This window comes from Castor canadensis, chromosome 2 (assembly GCF_047511655.1).
Source record: "Castor canadensis chromosome 2, mCasCan1.hap1v2, whole genome shotgun sequence".
Lineage (NCBI taxonomy): Eukaryota > Metazoa > Chordata > Mammalia > Rodentia > Castoridae > Castor > Castor canadensis.
Window position 1 is genome coordinate 78,313,020 of NC_133387.1, and position 22,604 is coordinate 78,335,623.

Consider the following 22,604-nt stretch of genomic DNA (forward strand, 5'->3'; position numbering starts at 1 on the left):
AACAACACATTGCTCAATGATCAATGGGTCATTCATGAAATAAAAGAGGAAATTAAAAGGTTCCTGGAAGTTAATGAAAATGAAAACACGACCTACCAGAACCTATGAGACATAGCAAAGGCATCCTAAGAGGAAAGTTTATAGCCATGAGTGCATATATTAAAAGGACAGAAAGATCTCAAATCAATGACCTAATGCTACAACTCAAACTCCTAGAAACTATTTGCCAGCTATATATTAGACAAAGGACTGATAACCAGAATATACAGAGAACTCAAAAAACTAAACTTTCCCAAAATCAATGAACCAATAAAGAAATGGGCAACTGAATTAAACAGACCTTTCTCAAAGGAAGAAATTCAAATGGCCAAAAAACACATGAAAAACTCACCATTTCTAGCCATAAAGGAAATGAAAATCAAAACCACATTAAGATTCCACCTCACCCCTGTTAGAATAGCTATCATCAAAAACACCACTAACAACAGGTGTTGGTGAGGATGTGGGGAAAAAAGAACCCTCATACACTGCTGGTGGGAATGCAAGTTAGTGCAACCACTCTGGAAAACAATATGGAGGCTTCTTGCAAATCTAAACATAGATCTGCCATATGATTCAGCAAAATCCCACTCCTGGGGATATACCCAAAGGAATGCGACACAGGTTACCCCAGAGGCACCCGCACACCCATGTTTACTGCAGCGCTATTCACAATAGCCAAGTTATGGAAACAGCTAAGATGCCCCACTACTGATGAATGCATTAAGAAAATGTGGTATTTATACACAACGGAGTTTTACTCAGCTATGAAGAAGAATAAAATCTTATCATCCTCAAGTAAATGGATGGAACTGAAGAACATCATTCTGAGTGAGGTTAGCCAGGCTCAGAAGATGAAAAATCCTATGTTCTCCCTCATATGTGGACTTTAGATCTAGGGCAAATGCAGCAATGTTGTTGGACTTGGGTCACACGCTAAGGGGAGAGCACATATGGGAGGAATAAGGAAAGGTAGGAAACCCAAAACTTGAAATTGTTTTATGTTCCCGCTGCAGAGGAACTACTACAATAAACTTAAAATGACAGAGGTCTATTTGGGAAGATGACGAGGAAGTAGTGGTCAGGTAGAGATGAATCATTTCAGGTTGAAATACACTTGTGTATTCCTAGCAATGCTAGGAATCTCTCTGTATAGCTATCCTTATCTCAACTCACAAAAACACTATGTCTTTCTTATTATTGCTTATGTCTACTCTTCAACAAATTATTGAAAAGGGCAGAACAGGTTCTGCCTCGAAGTGAGGGGGAGTGTGGAGGAGAGGGAGGGGGCGGGGGTAGGGTGTAGAAATGGCCAAAACAATTTATGCACATATGAACAAATGAATAAAAAAAAATCATGGTCCAAACATGTTAATGGAAAATTCCAGAGATAAATAATACAAGTTTTAAATTGCATATTTTTCTAGGTAGCATGATGAAATCTCACGCTATCCCAAACCATCCCTCTTGTGACATAAATCATTCCTTTGTCTGGCATATCCACACTGTATATGCTGCCCACCCATTAGTCACATAGTAATCATTCTAATTATCAGAACAGCTGTCAGGGTTTTGAAGCACTTATGCTCAAGTAACCCATATATTGTAACCTGATACTACCTCATAATGCCTTCATCATTCACCTTACATCATCTCATCATCAGCATGAGAAGGGTACAATAAGGTAGTTTGAGAGAGAGATCACATTTACATCATTTTTATTATAGATTATTCTCATAATTCCATTTATTGTTACTGATTGTTGATAGTTTGTAAATTAAATTTTAATATAAGTATTATGTATTTTTTAAAAAAATATATAGTATTTATAGTACTATCTGTGGTCTCAGGCATCAGCTGCGGGGGGCAGGGGAGGATGGAAGGTAACCCTTTGGATAAAGGGGAACAACTGTATATATTTTCAAATAACCTGTCTTTTATTTGAGTTCACACATTCTTTCACATGCTTGATCAATTTTGCTGCTTGATGTTTGCTATTGCAGTTTTCATTGAATTCTTTGTGTTTTTCAGTGGGAGAATTTGTATGTTTATTGCCAAAATTTCAATCTCTTTGGTAAGTTCCTCTGGTCACTTACTGTTTCCTTGATTTTGTTGAGTCTTCTCTGCATTTTCTTGAAGTTTGCTAAGCTGCTTTAAAACAATAGGTTTTCAATTTTTTGTCAGCCAGGTCTTCTATCTCCATCTTTTCGCATGGGTTACTGGCTCTGGATCCCTGTGCAAGTGCATTGTTGTCTGCACATTTGAATAAGTAGACTTTGCAGACTGGCTTTGTCTCTGGAACCTCTTTACCAGTCACTGTAAAGACTTGGGAAGGCCATGTGGCATGGTTTATAGGCAGTTTACTGCCAGAGTCCTCAGGCAGGCTGACCTGGTGCCTGCATACGTGAGACTGGTCTAGAACCTGGATCCACTAAGATGGACCTATTGATTAAATCTACAGGAATGGGCCTGGAGCCTCAGTCCACAAGGGTGGATCTATAGCCATGGGATCCAGCCTGAAATCTGAGTCAATAGGGGCTGATTAGGGCTGGGGTGGGCCTATGACGGCTGGACAGCTCCTGGGATGAGCCTGACAATGCAGTTCACGAAGACAGTATAAAACCTGACTCTATGGGGGTTAGTGTGTCACTAGAATGGCCCTGGACCTGGAGTCTATGGGGATAGCTATGGTCCTGGGTCCATAGGTGTTGGCATGGAGCCCAAGATACAGGGATGGTCCTGGTGCATTGGTCCATGGGGGCTGACCTGGTATGAGGGTTTAGTGGGGGTGGGTTGGACCTGGCCTGGAATCTAGGGTCATCCTGGTGTTGGGGTAGATGTATTATTTGAGTCCACAGGGGTCACTTTGGAACCTAAGACTACAGGTTTGGACTGGTGTCTGGAGCTGCGGTGGCCTGCCCAGAACCTAGGTCTGTGGGGACTGGCTTAGAGTCTTGCGCAGTGATGGTCCTGTCTGTGGAGACTTGCCAAATACTGGGATCTAATGGGCCAGGTCCATTAGACCTACTGTAGTGAGGGAGTACATCATGGGACCTGGAAAGTGGAAATGCAGGGACTTGCATAGCATTGAGCAAACCTAGGGGCTGTGTCTGAAGATTCCAGACTGATGTTTGAGATCATAGATATTGATCTGGTTCTGAGGTGACCTGAAGACTGGGGCAGTATGGGCTGAGCAGGTTTTGGTCTGGTGTGGAACCTGGAATGGGCCTAGATCCTGTTACTGCAGTGGTCAGGCTGCACCTGCGGGTGCCGGTCTGATCACTAGAGCTTCAGGGACTGGTCTACTGCTGTGGCAGACCCGAAGGTTGGGGCTGTGGGGGCTCCAACACAGTGCTTGGAGCAGCTAGAGCCTGGGGCTTCCGGAGCTTGTCTAGAACTTGAGTCTGTGAGAGTTGATCTAGAAGCACGGTCTGGTGCCTGCAGTTGCAGGCCAAGGGGGCTTGCTCAGCACTGGTTTTCACTGGGGCAGTCTGGTATTGGGGTCTGAGGCAAAGTCTACTGATAATGTAAAACTGTCCTTCCTACATGCTGGACTCTCTAAGTTTCCTTAGCTCTTGTGAAGGTATTTTTGTGTATGGATCAAATTGATATTTCTGCAGGGGAACAAGCACTGAAAAACCTCATTCTGCCATCTTGCTGTTTATCTGGGCCCTATCAGCTTTTTTTAGAGGGAAAATTTCTGCTTAATCTTATTCTTTCGTTCCACGTATGTTAAAAACCTACTATATTCAAAGCATTGTGCTGATCTATGGAGATAAAAAGTGAATGAGTGTACAAGAAATCCAAATAAATTATGTAGATACTCTACCCTAAAACAGAGAGTCATAACTACCCATTACTGTGGACTGAACATAGTTCGTGACCTTTAAAAGTGTACAGAATGTAAAGGGGGAGAAAATAGTAGATTTAGAGTGGAAGAAGCTGGCAAACGCTATTTCAGGCAGTGATCAAGGTCAACATTGTGAGTGAACATCACGTCACTAGTACGTTTTTTAATATAATGTGCTGTAAGTGACACTTGACAGACTTTCTCCCTGAAATCCACAACTCCAGTCTCATGAGAAAACATTAGACATATTCCACTAGAGGTGCATCCTACCATATGTCTGACAGTACTTCTCAGAGCAGTGATGATCATCAAAAAGAAGGGAAATTGAGCTAGATCAGATGGCACATCTTGGGAGAGTGAGGTAGTAAGATCATAAGTTCAATGCCAGCCTGGACTACATAGTGAGCTACAGGCCAACCTGGGCTAAATAACAATATCTTGTTTTAAAAAAACCCAAATCAACCAATCAACCAATGAACCAAACAAACAACAAACAATGATAATTTGAGACTGTCATGGTCAAGAATACCCTAAGGAGACATGACCATCAAATATAATTTGGCATCTTGTCTGGGATCCTGAAACAGAAAAAGCAGTGTTATTTAAAAACTGGAGAAATATGATAAACTATGGACCTAAGTTAATAATACCACATAAATAGCAATTCACTAATTGTAAGAAATGTACTATAGTAATAAGACATGCTAATAACAATGGAAATTATGTAAATGTGTGTGAGAGGAGGGTATATTGGAATTGCCCATATAGGTTAAGTATCCCTTATTTAAAATGCTGGGACCAGAAGTGTTTTTTATTAATTTTTTTCAGATTTAAAAATATCTGCATATACACAATGAGATTTCCTGAGGATGAGACTCAAATTTAAGTATGAAATTCATTTGTTCCGTATGTACTTCACATACATAGCCTGAAAGTATTTTTTTTTCTTTTGGTGTTTTGAGAAGAGTCTGAATTTGTAGCCCAGGCTTGCCTTGAACTTGTAATCCTCTTGCCTCAGCCTCTGGAGTGCTGGGATTACGGGTGTTCACCATATGTGGGGCTCTGAAGATAATTTCATGAGCTATTTTAGTGTGTCTGTGTTTTGTCTGCAACTTGTCACATGAGGTCAGGTGTGGAAGTTTCCACTCTGGCATCATGTTGGAGCTCAAAAAGTTTCAGGTTTTGTAGCATTTCAGATTTTCAGGTTAGGTATGCTTAACCTTGATTTCTCTGTATATCTAAAGCTTTTATAAAAACATAAAACCTATTAAACATACTACAAAAATATAAATGAATTAGCCCTGTTTTCCTAGAGCTCACTTGAGGAAAAATGAAACTAAAAGTATTCCTGATACAGCCTCATAAATGCTGTAATATAGGCTTGAACAGAGAGCATGGATATCCCATCAGGACATTTCTGCCTAACCATAATTTAAAATATATGAATCTTCAGAAGCAGCCAGCAATTAATTACTTGCTCAAAGTTGGCATTCTAATGTATCAGAGAATGATAAAGAAGACAGTTCTGTATTATAAAATGACTTAGGTGTGGAAACATAAATAATTATGAAAAGTGAAGGCCAGTTATTTCCTACACTATCTTCCTAAAAGGTAAGAGCAAATTTCAGTTTGACTTCTCTTATACAATCTTTATTACACAAACATGTTTGATATGACCAGTGAAGTCCCAGGAATTCACACTTATGGGCTTCAATCACACTTTTCTCCAATCACAAGTTTTTCTTGAGAGACAATAGTGGGAGAATTGTTTCCCACAGAGTAAATGGAAGACAAACAAAATAATTACAATTTAAAAGGCTAGTTGCTTGATGGTTGAAAAGCAAATGGTGGAAATGTCACTAGATATTTATACTGGACATTTCTAAAATATTTCAGTCAATACCATTAATTTCACCACTGAGTGCCCCTTATTAAGATTCATCATGCTAATTAACAGAATCCCCAGGGGACAGAAAGTTAAGCTAGCTGAAGCTTTAGCTAGCACCAACAGCCTTAGGAGAGTGACTTTTTTAAATTTAAAGATAGCTGACCACTTCTGGAGTATGAATTCCTGACTAGGGCAAAGTGAGGGCTAGATTTAGACATCACATGCTTTCATCCTACTATATACGCTGAATTATTTTAAATTAAATTACAGATAGCATATGGTTCCTTTTCTCCAGTTATCCTGGCATTATGACATTGGTGATTTTTTTTGTGGGGGGCAATATTAAGGGTTGAACTCAGTTGAACTCTGAGCCTCCAACATGAGCCACTGTGCTAGTGTCTTTTGTGTGTGTGTTGGTTGTTGTTGCGATAGGGTTTGATTTTATGCTAGGGTCGCCCTTGACTGTGACGATCCTTCTCTTTGTGCTTCCTGCCATAGCTGGATGACAGACACTTCCCACCACACCCATCTTTTTTCCATTGAGAGGGTCTCACTGGCCTGGAACCAGGATCTTTGCCACCTTATCTCAGATGCTAGTATAGCTGGGATGACAGGGTGAACCACCATGCCCAGTCATTGGTTGAAATGGGATCTCACAAACTTTTGCCTAGGCCAGCCTCAAATCCAGAGCCTTCCAAGTAGCTAAGGTTACAGCTGTGAGCCGCCAACGCCTGGCTGGTGGTCTGGTTTTAATTTGAATCCTGCCACAGGGAGACTTTGTCGAGTCATGTGGGCAACATGATTTCCTCCTACGAAAAAGAGGACATTGGGTTGGGTCACTTGTTCTTTCTATCTGTATTATCTGTGAGCTAGCTGTATTTCCGTGGACACAGAGGAAAACCATAAATGTACACACAGAGACACTAGCTTTAGTTTGCTTGAGGGTCAGACTATATGCTCCATAAATATTGGCCTCTTTGAGTGAGCAGCTGTTAGCGTTAGACAAGTATGGTTAGGATTACGCTGTCATAAAATTTTCAGCGTTGTACATTTTATGAAGGAATCTATAGATGTTAGTAATCCTACTATAGACTTAGGTTATAGCAGTAAAAATTTAAAAAAATCCGTATGGCAAAAATGCTAACCACTGAAGGGGACACCAAGTCAATTCTGCCTCCCTTCTGTCAAGGTAGGTTTCAGAGAGATGGTGCTCTCTGTTCCGCCTTAAAACGCGGCAAACCTAAATCGGATTTCTAACAGCAGTCACCCTATTTCCTCAATTTCCCATTTGGTCTTTTAAAATACCCAAAATGTAGCATTTCCTTTTACATTCCCCTGAAGGATTTTTGAAGCTCCAAGCCTAGGAGGACGTCCCCGTAGCGCCGCACAAAGCTCCCTCATCCCCGTCTCCTAACCAAGTGTAGAGCTGGGCATTGTGGCGCGGCTGGGCGCGCACCTGAGCAGCCCGGGCTTCGGCAGCCTGGGCGGCCGCCGAGGGCGAGACCGCAGCCCGGCTCCTCCCCGCAGTCCTGGGTGGCGGTCGCGGGCTGCTCAGCGGCCCCGCAGAAGGAGCGTGAGCGCCGGCCTCCTGCCAGCATCTGGCGCTTGGCGTGGGCATGTGTCGCTTCAGAAACCCAAGTCGGCTTAGGCTACCCGGTCCTTCCCCGCGCACCCTGGGTCCAGCCCCAAGCTCCCCCTCCTTTCCTCAGGCGGCTGTCGCTGCTCTCCGGGCCCCGCGCGCCCTTCCCCGCGCCTCGGCCACGCACCCAGGTGCCCCTCAGTCCTCGGCCCCAGCGGCCCTGCCGGTCAGCAGCGCTCGGCCGCGCTCTCGCCGCGGGCCCGGCCTCCTTGGCCCGCCCGGCCCCGCCCAGCCTCCGCCGCGCTGGGGCTCCGGGCCGGGCCTCCCGGTCTCCCTCCCACCTCGGTCCCTCACTCCCCTCCCCAAGAAGCGCTATTTTTAGCAAATCCTCCGCGCGCCGCCGCCCGCTCAGCTCGCAGCTTGCAGCCGTCCGCGGCCGCGCTCCCGAGCTCCCCCCGCACGGCGGCGGTGGTGGCGGTAGCGGTGGCGGTGGCGGCGGCGCGTCCCGCACCCCGCGCAGCGCGCATCGAGCCGCCGTCTCCTGCTCTGGCGCCGGCCGCGCCCGGTGAGTCCCGGCTGGAGGAGCAGTGGGGGTCCCCGAGTCAACTTTCAACCCCCCTTTTTGCTTCCCGCTTCGCCATTCTCGTCTCCTTTTGGAAAGATGGCTGTTTGGAGAAGGGGGAGAAGTTAGGGGGTCGCCAGCGCGGGGCGAAGGAGGGCGCGACAGCCGCAGCAGGAGCGGGCGGAGGTGAGTGGTACCACAGCTGGGAGCGTCCTCGGCTCCTGCGCGGGGACACCTCTGGGAATTGGGGGCCACGGGTCCTCCGGCTGCGGCGCTCTGTTCCCAGCCCGGGTCCCCGGAACAGCAGCATCACAGTCGGGACTCCGATGCCACTTGCCTTGCATCTCGCAGCCCAGAGGTTGGAGGGTTTAAGGTACCTTGGTCAGAAGTTGGCTGCTGGGTGATGTTTTGGTGAAGACCCTGGCATTTGGCTGGGTCAGCAGAGGCGAGGGGTCGGTAGCGCGATTGTCCACCCCCCACCCAATATACACCCGATTCTTGTTGGACCCGAGCTATGAATGAAAAGTTTGCACTGCCAACATGTTGCTTGAGGGGAGCAATACTTAGTGGGGGCACCTTTGATGTTTCATGGGGCACTTCAGTTCCATGTCTATAGGTCAGAATACTGGGTTTTAAGAAAAGTTCAGGAGGTCCCAGGGTGGGAGATAGAGCAGTGCCATGGCCAGTGGAGGAGAGTGATGAGTCGTGAGCTTGTTAAGGTAAATGGGTTAATTAATCGCCACCGGAGGGTGTCACAGTGGGGACCAGCAGGGGCGGAGGACAGGGGGCGTTCCCTGAGCATCTATCCCTTAGCATTTGTTTGGCTTGGAGGCGGTCCCCCACTAATCCGCACTGATAAGTGCTGGTGTCAGAGGCCTGTGTGTGACACAGTAGGACCCAGCTGTCCTCCAGATCCCAGGCGCTCTTGTCGGGAGAGGTGGCCTGTGGCGGGAGCTGAGGATATGGTTCATGTGATGTGGACTTGGAACATTCTCTAGTGAGTCTCCCATGCTCTCATTTCAGGATCATGAGGAAGGTGTATGTAATCCAAAAACAACTTTAGATTAACTATAGCTTTCTGAAATCGTCTAGAAATGGAATGGACACGCACTTATGCCCCACCACATATGAATATTGTGTGTGTGTGGGTAAAACGTGGAAGTGAGGTAAAAAAGGGCTTAAAAAGTTTAACTTCTACCAGGAAAGAAAGCTAAGAGTTAATTTTTTTTCTCCCAAAATGACATAATGAGGTTTATACAAGGAGATACTCTTGGTGTGTTGAGATGTCTCATAAAGAGTAAGATTTAAGAATTTCAAGTATTCAGAACACAATCATATTTTCAAATCTTGCAGGCATTATTGGAGTCTAGGGAGGGAAGGAAAGAAGTACATAGAAAACCTGTATTGCAGAAAAAAAAAACCCCACAACAACTTAAAATCTTTGGAAAGAAAACCTTTTAACATTTGAAAAGGTCTGGATGTGATTTTCTGATGTCCCAGAAATCTTTTTAATCCTGTAATTAGTAACAGCACAGAATAATTTGCAGCTAATAAATGAGGACAATTTAAAAATCATGTTTGGAAAGATATCTTTTGAACCACTCTTTGGTGCTTTGTATGTTTATTATGGAAATTACTGTGGCCAAAATTTGTTGTTTAAAGTATTTGCCTTTTACCATAGATAATTAGTCTTCCTTATCCTTTAAAAACACTGTTTCAGTTTGGACCAATTTAATTACCTAAACATCAAATCACTGATGTGCTTTCTGGAAACCATTCATATTTAAAATGCTTAATACAAATATTGTATTTTTGAAAGAACAAATGATTTAGTTGGTTGTAAAACTTGCTCATAATTTATTCTCATCTATTTTGCTTGAATGGGGCAAGTCTCAGATGAGTAGCATTTTCTGGGAATGTGTCATTTTCTGTGTGAGAAAGCTATTGTTTTCATCTATGCTTCAGTTACAAAACAGGTGCAGGTACAGTGGGAATCCTGGGTCTGACCTTTGATAGGATGCCAGCTAGAAGGGGAGAGAGATGTTCCTTGCTTCGTCTCTCTGTGGATTAATAAGCTTTCCTACACAGTGGCGGTGGCTAGGTGGACAGAGGCTTTGCAAGGGGAAGTGAAGAGTTTTACATAAAGTACCAGTGCATGGATAGGAGACAGACTTTTTTTTTAACCCCAGTCTTCCTGTTCCTCGCCCTCTCTGCAGCTCAGCTGATGGGGCTGGCCTTTATTGGAAAGTCAGACCAGCACTGGCTAGAGTGTTTGGCATACTAACCAGCTATTGTTTAACAATAACAATAGCTCTTCTGAAACTAAAAGGAATTTTATACATGTTTATAGATTCTTATGACTGTTCTGTGGCCAAACTGATTATTGTTATAGTATAGTTGCTTTATGAAGCTATCATCACTATACATAGATAATTATATATATTTGAGCTATGGGTGGACTTCTACTTGATGTTTTAAAGACTTTTAAATCTTAAGGCAAGCTGCCAGATAAAAACCTGCTTAATTAACTATTAATATCTGTATTAAGTCTGTTTTAGGTTATATAACTTTTGTTTCTTTTTATTAGGATAACTTTTTTGAATTTGTTTAACTATTACAACATGCTATATGATAATTTACACCCGCTTAGTGGGGAAGATATAGGTTATTCTTAAATAGAGATATGGAGAAATAGCTAACAAGGAAAGTCATTTGAGAAACATATGGACATCATAAAATCCTTCTGTATGTAGCATCTGTACCTTCTCATTAGTGAAATATTGTAGTTATGGACATTTTTTGTTTTTGCATCCAAATGTGGCTTTTTATTTTTACTTTAATTGATTTCTTTGTTTTAAAATACAGCTCATATTAATGTTTAAGTTGGCTGGGGCTTTTACTGCTTGAAGCCTTTTCCTTTCAATGAAGGCATCATATTTTTCATTGCACACATCCACAGGTATATACAACTGCTTTTGAGACTGTTACTATAACTCTTGATAATTTCTCAAAACATTTGAGAGACAGGTAGGATGACATATTGTTTTCATTTTAGAAGAGAGACAGCAGGTTCACTGATAGACCCACCATGATACACCAGTGATAACATATATGTTTACTGTGGAATTGAGGATAGCATATATATTTCTTGTTTCCTAATCACAAGAACAAGCTGATCTTACGACTCTCTTATGACAATTTCATAAGTTTACAAATTCCTAGATTTTAAAGTGCTCATTGTTATAGATGTACAGATTAGATTTTTAAATCAGTCATAAAGAAGATGGGTCCTCCTATTGCCTGCCAATGAGGTGTACTAGAACTGTAATAGCTAGTTCTAAAACAGGCACACCATTCTGAGGTTCTCCGTTCTTGTAGTCCATACTGAGCCCATTACTCGTCCTGCCTTCCCTGGCCTTGCCTTATCAACCACACTTCCCCTTTACTGATTAAAGAAGCCCTTGAAGTTTATCAGCACAGTTGTAATTTGAGGACAGTCAGCATCACCTGTGAGAAACCTCAGAACATGATTTTTGGGAAGAGAATATTGACAGAGGACAGTAATGGAGTGTCCACCCCAGAGCCAGTCAGTATTGGGCAGGGATCATGTCGCAGGTGTGAGGACCCCCTCTTTTTTGGCTGAACTCATAGTCACTAAGCTGTGTACAAAATGTTTATGGAATGATCTAGTCATTTCTGTCCATGTAGATCTTATATCTTGATAAACAGATTAAAAAAATGAAAACAGACAGCAGCTTGTTTTTCTTTTGACTTCAGCCCATCAAATACCTTCTCTTTCAAATCTCACCAGAAATTTTCAGAATAATTGTCCTCAGGATTTATAGCAGCCAAGGTGATAGACCTCTGGTATTGTATTGTTAGACTCAAAATGGAATATATTATCCAGAATGCAGAAGAAAGCTTTGCAATTTCACAGAAAATAGTAATATGTAATCTTATGTAAGTTCACACATATTTGTTGAAAAGACTTTTAGTGCCAATCACTCTTTACTTTCTTAAGTTAATATATTTCTTACTGTTCCTATCCCTAAGTGTTGTTTTCTAGAACCTCATCTAAATCATTTTCAATGTGAAGTACAACAAAACATAGACTATTCAAGTGTGATTTACTATTTACTGTAATAAATTTAGTTTAGAGCTCAAGAAAAACTATTTTTTGCTGCCACAACAGAGTATATAATACATTGCTGGTAAGATTCAGGAGGGTTGAAGTTGCTGGAAATGGTACTTTCTTCCCATTTCTGTGAAAGCCGTGATAGGAAGGAGATGGGTGAGGACTGATTTAGTTTGGGTGGAATAGCGATGAGTATAATGTGAAAGAAGGGTAAGATTTGGTAGGTTTTCATTTTGCATTGCTGTGTGACATATTACAGTTTAGCAGCTTAATGCAACCCACTTTTATTATCGAAGTGTGATTGCTCAGGAGTCCACACACAGCTCAATTAAGTAAGCACGCCTCTGCTCAGGAGTGTCATCAGGTGTTAGGGCTATAGTCTCATCAGAGGCTCAAATGGGGACAGATCTGCATCCAACCTCATTATATTGTTAGCAGAACTTATCTGCTGTGGTTGTAGGACTGAGGTTGCCTTTTCTTGCTGGCTGTCAGCCAGAGGCAGTGTCAGCACATAGAAGCTGCCTACAGTAACCCTTTCATGGGTGCAGCATGGCATCTTACCTTCTTAATGTTTCTTTTGCTCTAGTAGGATAAAATAGTCTTATACAATGTAATGTATGATAGCACAACATATAACATAACATGGGAGCTACTTTGCCCTTGATATATATATATATATATATATATATATATATATATATATATATATATATATATATATAACATATACATAATGATATACAATAGTAAAATCAATGGAGTGACATCCATAACCTTTGCAATATGCTATTGGTTAGAAGCAAATCATATACTTGGCTTGAACTTGAGGGGAGGCAATTGTGTAAGGGCATAACTCATTGGAGGAAAACTTGATATGTACGTACCACATCGACTGACTCATGGAATCTCTGGTTTAGTGAGCAGACCTAGCTTAAATACCACTCAGCCAGAAACAAAGTTCAAAATCACTTTGCAGAACAGAGCCTGTGAGATACTGTTGCTGCTGCTGCCAGCCCACTAACTTCTAATATTCTAAAGTTAAGTCAAAGGTGTGCTCTGTGGCATAAAAGACGATTCTGCATTTATATACAGTAATAGAGCTCAGTTATCATGTCCAGAAAACGACAAGTGTGCAGTGCTGAGGGAAAGAAAAAGAAAAAAATGTGAGCAAACAATTGATCAGGTTAGCCATGACAGCCATCTGGAGATAGGATTGAATTGAAATGTGGCTGGAGTTGTGAAAGTGAGTTCTTCTGGAAGTTGGAGAGTGATGGTAGGGAAATGACATAGAGGAATGGTGGTGGTAATAAAAGAGTAGAAGACTTTTCGTGTGTGTGTGTGGTGCTGGGAATTGAATCCATGGTCAGTCACTCTATCATTTGAGCTACATCCCCAGCTCTTTTGTTTTTGAGGTAGGGTTTCAGTAACTTTGTCTGCAACAGGCTGCAAATTTGCAATTCTCCTGCCTCTGTCCTCCAAGTAGCTGGGATTATAAGTGTTTATCACAGTGCCTGGCTAGAAACCTTTTAAAAGGTGAACAACAGCATGTACATTAGTCTAGAAATTGACTTAATTATCCTCTAGTATATTGCACATGTGAAAAGACTTTTAAGGGATTGGTCCCACCAATCCTTTCAGGGAACAAGTTCTGTTATTTGGAGTCCCATATGTTGACTTCCCCTTATTTTATAGGGAGAAAACAGACTTAAAGACCACCATCAATCCACTGTGCTATTTCTGTGGCTGAAAGACTCTGGGATTCTCTGTAGGAGCTTGGGGACCTATTGAACACAGTCCATCCTCTAATCACTTTGCAGAAACAATTTTATCTAATCAGTATCTCAACCCTAGAAACTTGTTTCATATTTCCCTAGTTCTGCTTCCTCCCCTATCTGTCGGGTAAATGGAAGCTATGAAAGATTAAATACTTTGCCAGGGGTCATTCAGCTAGTGAGTGACATGAAGATTTGAATCCAGGTCTGATTCCAAAGTGTACACAGCCTTGTACTACCCAGCCTGTACTCACAAGCAATAAGTGAAGTTTCCAGGGAGAAGCCTATTAATGTACACGTTGAAGTGAATATCTGCTACAGCTGTTCTTGGGGTCCATCATTCACCTTAAGAGAACTGCACACTTGGAAGATGAGGGTTAAAGAGAGGAGGGAGAGTGTGTGCTGTATCATGTCTTCTTTTATTTTCCCAGCAGGAAGCACAGATTGTAGGTCTCTCTCAGATCTAAAGGTAAGAATGGTGAGTGGAGACTGCATTTTTATTTCAGCTTACCATTTTGGTTAAAATCAAAAGCTCCATGTCTCCTTTCTCTTCTGTATGTAGATTTCTACTATTAAGTTAAATCAGGAAACATCATGAATTCTCATTGCCTCTTTGACTGTGGGGTTCTTTCTATAGCTTTTTCAGATGCCACCATTTTGATCTACTTGAAAAGTCTATTGAGACATTCTTTCTTTGTTCTTCTATTCCTCAGTCCCCCTTTCTACTCTGTGGTGCCTCAGAATTCTATTCATAGATATTCTACTTTTTTCTTCTATTTTATGTACTTAAATCTCTTCTTTAAATGGATTCCATTCCATTGATCAGAATCATTGGCCCAGATCCCCTTCCTGCTCTGCTGTAAAATACAAGCTCAGTGTGGAATCCAGGAAGACTCATCTATTTTCTGTTAATTTTACTGAGTTGTACTCTACATCCCAACACAGTATGGACACCTTTAAAGTTTCCTTGGATATTTTAGTCAAAATATAACCATTTTAAACTGAATACCCCCAAGGAAACACTCTGACTGGTTTGTGTTAGGTCAGGTGCATACCTATGGAGCACTCCATGGTGGCCAGGTAGATGGAGTATTGTGATCATCCCACTTGGATTCAGGTGTCCACCCTTCTAAAATAGTACTGTTTGCAGAGGGAAACTGTGTGCAATCCTCAGCTTGACTGGGATAACAATGATACACTGAAGTACATTGGGGCTCAGGAAATTTTGAAATAACTTTTTTTTAAATAAGTTTGAGATTTCCTAAACTAGCTTACCCAGATTTGACTCTAAAATCCCCAGCTCCATAGATGGTAGTAGTTTTTTTTCACAGTCTCGACCTTGATTATAATACCTTGGCAAAAGTCTTTAAAATTTAAATTCTAACCCTGGAGCTAGCAAGTGGCTTATGATTTTAGATAAATGGGAATAGCCAGCTGGAGAGAAGAAACTAGCATGAATAATAGTCAAGCAGAGAGAGAGAGGAGGGGAAAGAAGGGAGGGGAAAGAAGGGTAAGAGGAGGGGGGGAGAGAAGAGGGGAGGGGAGGGAAAAAGATACGAGAATAAAAATGTGAACAGTTGTTCAGTTTGCATGTGGACGTTCTACTGCCCCAGCAATCAAGAGTACTAAATAGCCCAAGTTTTCTTCAGCTCTCCTGTCCCAGTGCATGTTCTGATTCTACTGCCCCCAGAGCTATCAGTTGTGGCAAATGAGACTGTCAGTCCTCAGGAGTCTTATTGGGAGAGTGTGCCATTAGGAAGCTGAACCTTCTCTGCTCTACTTTTCCTTTAGGCCCAATGCATGTCTCATCTTTTGTGACGCTTCCTCTTACTACCGCAGCTGACTGTGGGCTCCTTCTTTGAATTCCTGCAGCAGTATAGGATTTTGGCTGACTTTCTCACAGGCTTACAATTGAATTCTAATAGTAATTTTTTAAAAAAGTCCATTATATAAAAAGCTACTGTATAAGTAAATTCTTTAAAGGAGTTTGCATCTTATTGCCGAGAATAGCATCTTTAGAGTTTTGAAATATAGTAGTATATCTAACATATAGACCTATTTGCATGTATATTTGTGGTCTCTTTGCAATTAACATGTGGTACGCTAGAGATCAATGACACCCTTCCCCATGCCTAGCTGGACAGGAAATAGAGAAGTTTTGGCTTGCTGTCCAAATGAAATGCCACAGGAAGAAACGTTTGATTTGGCTAAGAAGAGTGGTCTGTGTGGTGTGAACTCCTTAGTTTTACTAAACATTTTAGTTAAATACATAAGAACATAAACTGTAAATGCTTTTGCTTATAGATATTATATATTGCTAAAACTAAAACCAATGAACAAATGTTAAGTTGTGAAAAAAAGTGCTGATGGAATGAAAAGAAAAAGCTTTGAATTATGTGACAAATGTATGTAGGAATTATATTGTAAGTGGGTTTGAGAATATAAGTGTATAGACTCAGATTTTGTTCTTATTTAATGCATTTGTGTCATAGCAGTATAAATATAGAAAATAGTCTTTTAGAAATAGAGTAAAAACAAACAGTATTAACTTCAAGGCTTTATTTTTGCTGGCTTAGGATGATCAGACTTCATACATGACCAAAATTATATCAGAAATTAATCCTCAAATATTAAGGTTTTTATTAGCATAAATTAATTGTGCAAAGGGGTTTCATTGTGATATTTCCATACATGCATATAATGTACTTTGATCAAATTCACCCCCTCTATTACTCTTTCTTATCCCTTCCCTTCTCTTTTAACAGTTTTTAATGGATTTCATTATACTATTTTCATATATATATATGTATTTATGTAATGTACTTCAGTCATATTCACCACCACCCCCCATATTCACCTTTCCCCCTCTCCCTTCCACTAGTTTCCTTCCAATTGGTCCCCCTTTTACAATCTTGTCGTATTGTTGCTTTTATGTTTGGATTCCACATATGAGCAAAAATGTGATATTTATCTTTCTGAGTTTGGTTTATCTCAGTCAACATCTACAATTTCATCCATTTTCCTGCAGATGACGTAGTTTCATTCTTCTTTATTGCTGAATAATACTCCCTTGTGTGTATATGCCATATTCTCTTTGTCCATTCATCCATTGTTGGGTACCTAGACTTATTCCACAGCTTGCAATAAACATGGTGTGCAGCTGTCTCTGTTGTATGTTGATTTACATTCTTTGAGATATATGCCCAGGAGTGGTTTAACAGGATCATAGTGTAGTTCTCTTTTTGTTTTTTGAGAAATCTCTATACTGATTTACATAGTGGCTGTACCAGTATACACCCCCACCAACAGTGTATTAAGGTTCCTTTCCCCCCATATTCTTGCAGCACTCAAATGTTAGTTTTAATAAGATACCAAGTGACAACTCTGCAACATTTCTTTTTGTTCTCTTGAAAAATGTGATTAGCATCATGGAGTTTTTGAATTCTAAATCAAACGTAAGCTGTACTCAGAGATTGCTGTGATGAAGAACAGATTGTGTAGAAACTGCACAGAGTTGACGATGACTTTATCCACTAGGGTGTTCCATAATGACTGATTCATCCTCATCTTTCCATGGATCAGACTTTACTTTCTTAGTAACTTACATTATTTGGACTATACTTGCTGCATTCCTAATTTTTGAAAACACCAACAGAAAAGGTGGTATGAAAAATACAGTGGCAGTAGTTCATTTTAAGGTGCTAATTCAAAAATTAATTCAGACAAATTCACATTTTTTAAGATTATTATCCCAACAAAAACTCCAAATGAAAAAGAAATTCCCACCAAACTAAATAGTTCCAAATATCAATTTGCAAATTAGCACATTTTACATCATACTCTGCGTTGTGTGTCATTAACTCTATTGGGAGCTTTTTGAGGTCAAAGAGAACATGCTTTTATTTTCTTTCATGTTTTTATTTTCTTTCACAGCATGAAGTGCACTTATTACAGTTGGTGCCTAATAAGTGTTTGTTGCTTGACCAGTTATTGATGTTTCCTATTGCCTTGGGAACTTGAGGGCCGGGAACATTTTATTTTAATGCTCAATACAGTAGCATGCACATGAGAAATGCTTAGTAAATGTTCTTACTGAAGGGTTGGAACTCACTGGCTTTGTGTGGGTGTTTTTCAAATGTCGTCTCTCATACACTGGGCACTTCTAACAGTTGTAAAGATTGATGCTTTCCAATAGAACTTTCCACGATGATGGAAATATTCCAGTACCATAACCGTTAGACACTTGTGGCCTCTGAGCTCTTGACAATTAGCTAGTGGGGCCAAACACCTGAATTTACTTTTACTTAATTTTAACTATTAAATAGTCTTATGTAACTGGTGGGCAGCACATAGCTAATCCTCCATTCTCAGACTCATTTGCCCTCATATCTAATACAAAAAACATTTTTTGTAGTGATAGATATCATTATTAGATTTTGTCATTACTGGACAGACAATGTGAGCTATATTACTTATTTCCTGATAAACCCTTTAAACTTGGAGTATCTATTATTTACATAAATGCCATCATATCATCATCATCCCTAGTGTTCATGCTATGCTAGCCCATATTTGACATTATATACTAATGTCTGATGGTATGCTGATCAGATTTAAAATTTATTATTTTCTTAAGACTGTCTTTGAATATTCCTTCTGCCCTATTGACTTGTTTGCTCATTTTGCTCTACCTTTGTGGTACAGGAGAAGAACAAGGAGCACTAAAAGCAAGTAAACATATTAGAACTCAATCCTTACATAAGATGTAATCCCACCATTGCAAGTTTCACAGCTGTTGGCAAAATACATGAAATCAGTACAGCAGGACTGCCCATTTAGAAAAGCAGGAATTGCTTTTTGCAAGTGGCCAAGATCTTTTATGTAATTTGTAGAGTTGCTAAAGCAAAACTTAGATTAAAAATCCATTATACAAATATTGAACCTTGGTACTGGGTGTGTTTACATATACTGTTCTTTTAATTCTTACAAGAACATTGAATCAAGTAATAAGTAATGTAGGGGCTAACTATGCAAGTGACAAGCAGCAACATGTTAGAAATTTCCACTCATTTTCTATTTATAGCTAGAAATTTCATAAATGTCTTATATGACAGAGTTTGAATGCACAGACTTTTTGCATAGAGACTTGCCTTTTTTTTTTCTCTTTAGTACTGGGGTTTGAACTCATTGCCTTGCACTTGTCAGGAAGGTGCTCTATCATTTGAGCCACACCCCAGCCCCAAGATTTACCTTTTGTTCTCTGTTTTAGTCTAGCTTAGTAGTTCCTAAACTGGATCGTGCCTCAGCATTTCTATTTATTCTATTTATTTAGGAAGACACACAAAAGACTCTACACTATATTTTATGGACGAGTTAATCCCTTTTTCAACTTGGTTTTGTGTATACTAGATTTTCATCTTGGAACTTGCCTTTCCCTTGCTACCCAAAAGATGTATCTCCACAGTATTTCCCTTTTTCATCTCGGCACACGGCCACTCATTGAGAGAACTTGTAGTTGTGCTTTTGAATAGTTCTCATGTGATCAGAGAAAACCTCAGTAGCAATACATAGAATGTTGTGCTTGCCAATCCCCAGTTGTGATTTGATCTTATTATTGTTTTCACTGGCCTGTTAATGTTGAGAAGATAATCTTGTTTTATTTTCCCTTCTAAACCTTCCCTACAAGCAATCTCTTAAAAAGCCCTAATAATGTGAACTGGGCCTTGTGTTCATTTTCAGCAGCTGGGAAGTAAGGAAGGAAACTTTCTTTTGTGACTTGTGCTATAAATATATTTTAAAATCTCCTGCTTATCTGTTTGACCCAATTTTTAACAGATACTTACTTAAAATAAATATTTGAGTTTAGTATTACAGTGAAACAGTAGTTGTTTTCTATTTTTAAAGTTCAGCAAAGACTGTAACCTAAACTTATGAGATAACTTGTTTACTAAGAAAAACACCCTTTTGAAGTTACTTACAACTTTTTCCTCTATGAAACAAATATAATAAATTCAACTTAAGTTGTATTTTCAAAAGTATAATGCTAAAATTACCCAAGCCAGTAGGAAACTGTAGGTCAAATAGAATGGAAGTTCAGATAATGGTATGGTTTTAATTTTTTTTAGAATAGGAGATCTGAAATATTCTCATGTAAATTTATAATTGCCAAGTAACTATAGAAAATGCATTAAAATTTATTTCACACCCTATTCTATTTCTTTTATGTATATTTTAATGTCTATACTACATTGTTTTTGTTATTATTTTTTGGTGGAACAGGAGTTTGAACTCAGAGCTTTGACTTGCAAAGCAAGTGCTCTACCACATGAACCATACCTCCTGAACATTTTACTCTGGTTATTTTGGAGATGGGGGCTTATGAACTGTTTCCCCAGGCTGGCCTCAAAACTCAGTTCTCCCATTTCAGTCTCCCAAGTAGCTAGGATTACAGGCGGGAGCCCCTGGCGCCTGGCTACATTTATTTTTGTTGAAACAGTAAGTTATCTTTAAAGAGATTTCCATAGTAAAAATATCTTTTGTATTTACCCATGCAGTTGTCATTTTCAGTGCTCTTCACTCCTTTGTGTATATCCAGATTTCCATCTGCTATCATCTTCTTTCTGCCCAAAGGACTTTCTTTAACATGTCTTGTAGCACAGATCTGCTGCTGATGAATCCTTTCACCTTTTAAATGTTTGGAAACATCTTTATTTTGTCTTATTTTTGTAAAATTTTGGTTTGATATAGAATTCTAGGTTGACTTTTTTTCTTTTAATTCTTTAAAGATGTTGCTCCACTGTCCTCTAATTTCCATCAATTTATTAGAAGTTTGCTTTCATCTTTTTTTTTTTTTCAGGTACTGAGACTTGCACTCAGTGTCTCATGCTTGCTAGGCAGGTGCTGTACCACTTCAGCCCCCAACCCTTTTTCATGTAGAACATTTTCAAAATAGGGTCTTTTGAACTGTTTGCCTGAGTTAGATTTGAACTGTGATTCCCTGATCTCTGCCTCCTGAGTAGCTAGGATTACAGGTGTGAGTCATAGCACCTGGCTTCTTTGTTCTTCTTTATAAACGTCTTATGATTTTTTTTAATTACTGGTTTAACAATTTATTTGATGTGTCTTGATGCCGCTTTCTTTTTTTTTTTTTTCATTTTTCTTTTATTATTCATATGTGCATACAAGGCTTGGTTCATTTCTCCCCCCTGCCCCCACCCCCTCCCTTACCACCCACTCCGCCCCCTCCCGCCCCCCCCAATACCCAGCAGAAACTATTTTGCCCTTATTTCTAATTTTGTTGAAGAGAGAGTATAAGCAATAATAGGAAGGAACAAGGGTTTTTGCTGGTTGAGATAAGGATAGCTGTACAGGGCATTGACTCACATTGATTTCCTGTGCGTGGGTGTTACCTTCTAGGTTAATTCTTTTTGATCTAACCTTTTCTCTAGTACCTGTTCCCCTTTTCCTATTGGCCTCAGTTGCTTTAAGGTGTCTGCTTTAGTTTCTCTGCGTTAAGGGCAACAAATGCTAGCTAGTTTTTTAGGTGTCTTACCTATCCTCACCCCTCCCTTGTGTGCTCTCGCTTTTATCATGTGCTCATAGTCCAATCCCCTTGTTGTGTTTGCCCTTGATCTAATGTCCACATATGAGGGAGAACATACGATTTTTGGTTTTTTGAGCCAGGCTAATCTCACTCAGAATGATGTTCTCCAATTCCATCCATTTACCAGCGAATGATAACATTTCGTTCTTCTTCATGGCTGCATAAAATTCCATTGTGTATACATACCACATTTTCTTAATCCATTCGTCAGTGCTGGGGCATCTTGGCTGTTTCCATAACTTGGCTATTGTGAATAGTGCTGCAATAAACATGGATGTGCAGGTGATGCCGCTTTCTTCATGTGTCATTCGCTTTGGGTCCCTTGTGATTCATAGACTTATGGGTTTATAATCTCTACCAAACTTGAAAATAAAGTTTGGTCATTCTTTCTTCCAACTTTGGGGGACATTTCCCCTCTTAACCTTTTTCTTCTGGGACTCAAGATACATGTTTATTGTTTTCCCTTATGCTCTGTTTATTTTTTTATTCCTCCTTTTCTCTCCGTTTTATTTTGGATACTTTCTATTGCTGTGTCTTGAATTTCACTACCAACAATCACATGTACTATGTGTTTCCTCAGTATTGTAAATTTTCATCTTTTGAAGTTTGATTTGGGTGCTGTAAAAACTTCCATGTCTCCATTTAACTTTCAAAATATGGTATAGGTTTATAATGACTGCTTTAATGAAATTCTGAGTCTTTCAGTTCTTGGTCAGTTTTGTTTGGTTGATTTTTCTCCGTGTTATGGGTTATATTTCCCTACATGGCATGCATAGTAATTTTTGATGGATGTCAGACATTGTGATTTCTACCTTGTAGGGTGCTAATATTTTGAAATTTCTACAAATTTTCTTGAACCCTTCGCTTCTGGGATGTAGTTAATAACTTAGAAATAGTTTGATCTTTTCACGTACAGATTTTGAGATTATTTTCTGAGCACTATATCCTGCACTCCATGAATTCTGAGGTCTTCTGCTGTTGTTGATGGGGACATTCCTAGCCTTGGGGAAGTGCTGTGTGCTCCTCTCTCTAATCATTTCATGTGGCCTTTTCCCTGGCCCTGGGCTATTTCCTCTCATTCATGGGCTTGATCAGTACTCTGCCTAATATCCAGTGAGGGTCATCTGCACATCTCTAGAGATACCTCTATGTTCAGCTCTCCTTTTACCTTTTAAT

General features: G+C 40.1%; 1 protein-coding gene across 4 annotated transcripts in view; it reads left to right on the forward strand.

Annotated features, from left to right (window-relative positions):
- Positions 1-7,845: 7,845 nt before the first annotated feature.
- Positions 7,846-22,604, forward strand: part of Hdac9 (histone deacetylase 9) — an 844,179-nt gene continuing 829,420 nt past the window's right edge. For all 4 annotated transcript variants that reach the window (XM_074065098.1, XM_074065099.1, XM_074065100.1 and 1 more), the window contains exon 1: positions 7,846-8,104. The gene's annotated coding sequence lies outside the window, so the exon portion shown is untranslated. The remainder of the gene's footprint in view (positions 8,105-22,604) is intronic.